The sequence below is a fragment of the Dipodomys merriami genome, unplaced genomic scaffold, assembly GCF_024711535.1.
Source record: "Dipodomys merriami isolate MVZ:Mamm:240054 unplaced genomic scaffold, mDipMer1.0.p SCAF_46, whole genome shotgun sequence".
Taxonomy (NCBI): domain Eukaryota; kingdom Metazoa; phylum Chordata; class Mammalia; order Rodentia; family Heteromyidae; genus Dipodomys; species Dipodomys merriami.
This window is the reverse complement of record NW_027206024.1, coordinates 1,973,474-1,981,916: the sequence shown is the minus strand read 5'-3', so window position 1 is coordinate 1,981,916 and position 8,443 is coordinate 1,973,474. Positions and strand designations below refer to the sequence as shown.

At 32.6% G+C, this 8,443-nt stretch overlaps 1 pseudogene; it reads right to left on the bottom strand.

Moving 5' to 3' along the window:
• Positions 1 to 1,781: 1,781 nt before the first annotated feature.
• LOC138808632 (U6 spliceosomal RNA) lies at positions 1,782 to 1,881 on the bottom strand (annotated as a pseudogene).
• Between the last annotated feature and the right edge of the window lie 6,562 nt (positions 1,882 to 8,443).

Below are 8,443 nucleotides of genomic sequence, written 5' to 3'. Positions count from 1 at the left end.
CTTTCTATGCAAGAGCTTGTTTAGCCTCCAGCTTCTCCTCCGCCATCTTCCCGGAACTTTTTCTACAAGAATTTTTAGTGATACTCAAATACGTAAGAAATGAGGCAATTTGCCATTCTTTTGCACTTCATAAATGTGAAAGAATTTTCTAGGTGTTTTTGAATATATCATAATATGATGTAGAACTATTCTGTCACATCGTATGATAATCTGATAAGGATATTAGAATAAAGGACACATTGTACTAAGTTTTGGAATGTTAATGTATATAATTATTTTGGTTGTGGAAAATTGTGGGGATTTCAACTTTGGGTATTTTTCTTGTTAGGCTGGCATAATATCAGTGGTTAATTTTAGGATAGTGATTCCCTTTCTACAAGAACATGCACCTTATCTGTCCTCTTAAACTTCCAATCATCAATGGCATCAGAGTTGTACACCATCTTGTCTAGCTTCCTACCTTAGCTGGTCTGGATTCTGCAGTCCTTCCAATCTTAGTTCTTAGATAGTGCAGGATGGTGGAAATGATCCAATGCACCCAGCTATAGATTGAGAAGAAAGTCCACTAAAATTTTGCCTGGGATATGTTCTCAAGCCTCCTAAATAGTTAAGAGTAGAGATGGGAGGCCCTGGTGCCAAGCAGTAACATTATTTTTAAAGCAATTAGACATATATTAGTTACGCTTCTGATTACCGCAGGAAAAGAATAAAAGAGCAGTGAAGCATACAGGACAGTCAGAATTTTAACTAGAAACTCAGAGGCTGAATCCACTTAGCTAGCTACTCAGGAGACTGAGATCTGAAGACCACTGTTCAAAGCCAGTCCAATCATGAAAATATATGTGATTATCTCTAAAAAATCAGAATGGAATAGTGGCTCGAGTGTTAGACAACTATCCTTGGGCACAGAATCATATGGATAGTGCCCAGGCAGTATCACACACACCAATGAGTATTTCAATGTGACCTTCTTTATTTTTTTTTACCTTGCTGTACTCTGTTTCCCTGAATTAGTTCACAAATTAACAAAATCAGCTAAGCAGCTACTTACATCAACTCATCATGTTTCTGTAAAGTCTATTCTCTTTTTGCAAGCCTGCTTTTATTTGACCCAAAAGTAAATTATTCAGGAGGGCAATTCATCTCCCTCAACTCTGTAGTATTAGATTATTGTTTAGGTTCATATCCTAAAGAGACACGTGGACTCCATGGTATTCTTCAAGTGAATTGCCTGACTTTGATGTCAAAATGTATTCAAGATTTGTTTGTATACATCTATAATGATTTCTGCAGAGTTTGTGATTTTTAAATCAGAAATCATTTTTAACTTATCTGTTGAAATGGGTAGTACAGAAACTAAAGATATTTCTGGTGCTTGTCTGAAAAAAGTATATTTTAAAATAATCTGTATTTTGTTCGTATAATATCCATAATCTATTTCATTCTCTCTTAGATATAATACTTTGAATTCTACATTGTTTTATAATATATAGGTTCATTATTAAATGTGTTATTTCAGATAGCATTCCATATAGAAACAGTTTAACGTTCCTTTTTTTCCTAGGTCCTTATACTATGTTATTTCTTTGGGAAAAAATGACAACGTTATCTAATTTCAAACGTTTTGTAAAGATGATGCTATATAAAGGCCTTTCTAAGGTGAGGATTTAATACACTGATGTCAAACTAACTTTTAGTTCAATTAATTACATGTATTGTTACATTTGTATTTTTGTAATCATTTTTAATAACTGTTTTTCATTTCTGGCATCTGAAGAATGACAAATATGGCATACTTCACAAATTTTCATATCATCCTTGTGCAAGTGCCATGTTAATCTTTATATTGTTGTAATTTGGGTAAACGTGCTGCTGAAGGATGTAGTATCCTGTAAATTTATGTAGTTAATGATGCAGTCTTTATAAAGGCATATATGCTTGGTTGACTGTTTGTAACCAGGAAAACTTATTGTTCCTAAAATGCTATTGATCTTACTTCTCTAAAATTCTGTGTATATTGTAAAACTTATATTGTTTGGTCGATTGCTCAGATTTGCAATTTTTTTCAATGACTATTTTAAGTCTTTTTCATTTAATTTGATCATACTTTGAAGCCTTTATAGCTAGGTCCAAAGGTGATGGCTTTTCAAGTACTTATTTATCAACTGAGATAGCTTTGTGGAGCTAATGGATTCAAAGTAAGCCTTGCTTAAGAGCTACATCTAAACTTCTGCAGCTTAAAATTTCCTAAATGAGGTCTTACTGGCACAAATGTCTACCTGACCCTTTACTCTTCTTCCATGTAGCAACAGACCAACCAGAATATCTTACCCTGACAGCATAGATTTCCTTATTGGAACAAAACTAATCTTAGTTAATAGGGATCATAGAGAGATGAACAGTTAAGACAGAATCGTTTAGACTAGAAGGTATTTTATCAAAATATAATTGTTTGTTATACCTAAAATTTCAAAGTAGCTAAAGCCAAGAAGGTGAAAAAAAAATTCATATGCATGATTACCTAATATCCTGGCCAGTCTACTATCCAACCAGGCAGGAATTTACACTACTGCCTTTCTTTCACGAAATATTTTCATAGGTACAAGAGAAGTCTATATGTTTCTCCTCGATATTAGGCCTTAAATTGGTAATGTTTTAATCACAGTGTTTCCTCTTGCTTCTAGGCTGTAAATCTACAAATGGTAAAGCTTTAGGTCCAACTCTACCAAACACTGAGGTAGAAATAATGGAATAATACTTTAAAACACAGTTACCTTTGATACCCTAACCACAATAGAACATTGCAAAACATGTGCCTTTTTCTTATATTATATATAGTTATATATTTTATATTTATATGTGCTGATATTTTATTTCACACAGTGAAGCTTACTAGAATTAACTGATAATTTGACAAATAAATAGATATATATTACAATAAATAGATTGGAATATAAATAATTAGGTTTAGAATATATATTAATATATGAACAGTATCAATGCAATGTCTTCGGTATAAACATTCAAAGTGTTCTTGGTCTTCAGAATTCATTTTGTTAAAAAAAATTGTTATTTTCCTCTAATTTATAAGGGAATTTACACTCCTGCTCTGTTTATTATTTTAACTCACTGGTTCCAAAATGTTTTTCTCCATATTTCTGAAGCATTCCTACTGATTATACCCAAATTTTGCTGACATGATGTCTAAAACTTATTATTCTTCTGCAGGACACATGGGTACTAGGATGTCAGGTTTCAGTTATCCGCATCATCAAGTAACAAGGGCAAGACTTCTCACCTAGGCCCATGCAATGTGCCAACGGAAAGTAATAAAAATCCATGTCAATTCTTATGACACTGGAATTAGCAGTAAGCAAATGTGAAATGAAAGGCAACTTAAAATGAAAGATGAGATCACAAAATCTGAAAGAAAGTACAGTAATACAAACTTTCAATTTACAAATGACCAGCACATATGAGTGAACAAGATCACAAATGTCACAAATTATTTTTAATACCCCTCTCCTAATAATTACTGAAAGATTTCAGTCCAGCATAAGTAGGCCAAAAAATAGTTCCTAGAACGATAGATCCATAATTGTTCTACCAAGGCTAGGAAAACTTGACTTACAGGTCAAATATAATTCACAAAAACATTAATTGAGAAGATCGTTAATGCTTCAAAATACTGGTAATTCAGGAAAACTTGGTTCTGCAGTATAAAAATGTTATCATTCACTAACAAATGATAACCTATGTTTAATCTCCTGAAAACAGATTCCTTTTCAAATAATCTTTTAAAATCACATTCCCCAAAATAACAATTGACAAGTCGATGATAATTAGTGACATTGCAAACTTTTCAAGTTTAGGGTGCAAGTTACAAAAGAGTTGATTTATTTACCCATCACTAATGCCAAACAGGTTCAACCATTCATTAAAGTGTAGAAATAGTACCACCCAACATTTATGTTGTTCAGTAGGTGCCTTCCAGGAATGTGTTAAATAGATCACCCTCCCATAATTCAAACCCAAAAACTAGCTAATAAAGTAAATTTCATCACTTAATAAGGTACATTTTAAAAAGTCACAAATAGTTGCCTTATCACATGTTGTTTTATGTTTTTCCTATCTTTTTAACATAGTAAGAAATAGGACTTAAAGTCATGCATATGGGTACTCATCAGAGATGTGACAAACATAAAATCTGTCTTCTGTTTCTATCATATTCCTTTATAGTAGTAAATCATAGTTTTCTTCTTTTTCCAAAACTTATAGGTAGTAGAAAATATGATCCCATGTAAAATAAAATAATCACAAGCCCTATTACAACGCCATTTATAAAATTTGTTAGTTAGGAATATATTCTAAGCCATATTTAATCTTTCTTGTTGACTAAAGATTAATCTTCCAAATGGAAGAGAATAAAATCATGTCTAGGGGCTTCAAGTCTCCAGTCTTGCAAATTGTTATTGCAGATGAATGAATTATGGAAATATAAACTGACATCAGTTCAAGTATAAGCAGGATTGAAACTCCATGGAATGTATATAAACCTTTCAAAGTATTAACAGAGAGTTTAACAGAATGACTATCAGGAAGTTGAAAAAAGAGAGGAAAGCCATAGAATGAATAAAAAATGGAACAAGGGACAAGTACAGCTAGAATACTCAATGTAGATATGTGATAAAGGAAGTGGTAAATCTGAATTAAATCTTGGAGAAGAGGTTGGTTGAGAATGATAGAAGGAGTCACTCTGATCCAAGAGCACTGGGAAATTTGATGGACATATTTATTGTAATACACTTGCACAACCTTTTGAGATTTAGTTAAAAAGCACAACAAAAAACAAAAACACACAAAAATCACAACTAAACAGCAATCTCTAGAGAGGATGAATGGACCTCTCAAAATTTTAAATAGTTAATGAAGGGTAGTCTTGGGAAAAGCAAACAAAGTTGTTCAAAGTGGGCAGTTTGGGGTAGCAGAGAATTTTGAACAGATTTAAATAGATTGTCTAAGGTTAAGAATCACCAACATCTGCTGCAAATATTTTCTTCTGTGAGTTCTCTTTGTCTGCAATGAATACTCCAGTCCTCAGCCACACTTGATAGCTTGTGAAGATAGAATGGAAGAAACAAGATCAAGAACACATTACTTCACTGGAGACAGAAGAGTCCTCTATTTTTTCTCTCATCTCTCTTCAGTACGCTTTCTTCATACTTTTAAGTCAAGTGATTTTGAACTATATCTTTCATTCTTTGTTCTGGCAAAGGAATTAACCAAACTAATTTACTAAATATTATTTGCCATTTTTTTCTACCATGCTGTTTACTTATCCAAGAGAGTCCATTAAACTTCACCCTTGCATTTGGTTGCTAAGAAAACCCAACATCTATCTTAATGAGGACAAACTCTAATGTAAACTTTGTCTCCATAAAATCAGTCCAAGAAGCTGTGATCACAAATTATTATCTATACTTTTTTTCTTTTACCTTGAAAGTCTTCTTGTGTCTAAAGGGCCACAAAATAATTACTCCCCCACTTTTTGGTTCAATCACTTCTAACCTAAAAGATATATTTTGCTAACAAATGCTTAGAGGAATTATACTCCACTTTAATCTTCTCTCGTAAGTCTCTCCTTAGATAACATATCAGAACAAAGTTATTCTTTCCAAAATTATTTCAATAGATTATTTTCTCTTGGTCTTGCATTTGCTCAACAAGATATATGGAGAAAAATAGAGTTATATCACCCATACCTTGTATGACAGTGTCTGTTACAACGGACAATACTTCTTTGTCCTACTTCTATGTCCTCCTCATAGTTCTTGCTTGATTTCCAAATAATCACACCTCCTTGGCTTCAAGTCTAGTGAAGCTGAAGAAGTATATGGTTTCTCTTTTTAAACTCTTTTATTTGGATGTGGAATTTATGTTCATGTCTTCATTCAATCTGTTGTGCATTGTAGTGAGCCAAATAGTCTCCGCAAAATAACTTTGGTTAGCTAAAATATTAACAAAATCTATATCAAAAAGTTTTGGAATCCTTCTACTGCTGAAGCCAATATGCTTTCTAAGAACACCTTATCTTACCTTTTCAATTTGCTCAATTCTTTTCTGATCCCAAAACTTTTTGGCTAATGTAATAAGAGAAGTCTTTACTATCTCATGTTAATAAGGATATTATATTTTGTGAGCTACTTAGAAATGTGAAATCATTGGTTTGAGGTATCCAATCAGATTTTTTCTTTGTTTCAGTGCTTCACATGCAAAGACATTGTGGAAAGTATTATAAACAGAAAAGTGTATATCCAATACCTTCTTTCATTGTGGAGGGCAATTTGTCCCTAAATGTTTTGACCCAAATTATCTTTTTCAGAGCATTTCTGTTTGATAATTAAAGGTCAAATCACAAATTTTGAAGTCTTTTGTAAAGAAATATGAATTTAAATTCCATTACAACCTTGTTTCACACAGTGAGTGTATATGTCCTGGGTAAGGATAATTCTCAAGGGAACCTACAGGATTTATAGCAAGGTTTCTGAGGTTTGTTTGTTTAGTGTGAAAATGAGCCATCTTCAACATTGCTCCCTCTCAACTAAGTCTACATGGATTACTTTGCATGAAAGCCTATTTTCCCAGGGAACTTTAAATTTTCTTAATAGGCTAAGTTGTTAAAAGTTTGAACGATTAAAATTTACCTGGCATAATTTTAAAACTCTTTTGAAATTCCTTTATCAGAATCGCAAATTTGCCAATCCTAATTCCACCTTTACCATCAAAAACTGTTACATGCTGTTTTCATGATATAGTGTCCATGAAACTATTATTTTCCAGTGTCTTTGTTATGCATATATATGACTATATAAGCTGATGCTGAGCAAAATGAACTCCAAGATATGGAAACAGATTTTTATTTGCGGTTTGTGTTTTTAATGTACTATGTGATTTCTATTTTCTTTGGGTTTTTTCCCCTATGGTTTGTCCCTGGCTGTATTTGATTTTGGTACCCTGTGTATTGTGTATACATTTACCTTAATTAGGAAAGGGAAGAGGAAAAACAAAATGGCGGAGACAAAGGACAAAGGGCAAGACAATGCAATAGCATTACTCACAAGACAATATGTTGGAAATGTACATTAAAACTTGTGAGGAGTATTGAGGTGAAGGAAAACTGTGAGAAAAATGAAGGAGGGGGTAACACCTTTGAAAAGTTATGTATTAACTTCCTTACAATTACTGTAATCCCACTGTACATCACTTTGACAATAAAATTAATTTACAAAATAAGTTGCATGAAAAAATTTCACTGTATTGGTATACTAAATATTATTCTTTATGCAGTAACTTTTTAAAAATTGATACTATTTTGCATCTAATTTGAATTAATTACCCCTTTTTAATCAGAGGACAATCAACTTGAATCCAACTAGATAATATTTTCACAATATACTTGACAATATTTTGAAAAAAATAAATTTAGTACTTTCTCATACTCAACCCAAAAACAGTTTAATTCTATGGAAACCCATAACTTTTAAAAGTTGTTAAGAGGAGAGAATATCTGTATTCTTCAAAATTCCTATGACTGATAACTACTCATTTTCAAATTCTGAACATTCCATTCCTGTTGGCATGTTATGAAATTCTGCAATAGATGCAGTTTCCGGTGAGGTGTTACAGATTGAGAAATCAACAGAAAAATAGTCACATTCTGGTAGAGGATAAAACTATGACGCACCTGTAATAATTATTTCTTCAAGAGTATGCAATTTTTTTTATCAGTGTAAGTTATTATTTCTTTGACCATCAATCCAAAGATTTATGCCATAAAGTCATCCTAGCTCAACAGTTTCCAACTTGTAGGGTACACCTCAAAATTCCTTTAATTCACATCACAAATAGCTTATCTCTATTGTGAAAAATACTACACCTCTGCTAATGTGATGCCCTTTGTGTTCTGGAAATAACACCACAATAAACTCGGTTACATCATTTTCCCCCACTGGTATTCTTGAGATCAGAACACTTGCAAATATTATTTATATTTATGCTTTTTAACTATCATAGATATTTAGGATGCTAAGATTGGAAGATTTCAGTTCAAAGCCCACCCAGGGAGGAAGTTTCCCTAGATTCTTATCTCCAAGAAACTTTTCAAAAAAGCCAGACATAGGTGGCACTGAAGTTGAAGTGGTAGGGCACGAGCCTTGAACATAAACAGGCTCAGAGACAGTGTCCAGGCCCAGAGTTCAAGCCCTATGACAAATCAATAAAACAAAAAACAAACCTAAACCTAGCAATTTTCTCATTGTATACAGAGGCACATAATTTAGGAAATTGCTTCCTGTGTTACATAGAGGTAGAAAAAAGAAGATGTCATACAATTATTCTCTTCATACCATGTTATACCAAAGCCTCAAAAATTGCTGTTTTCTAA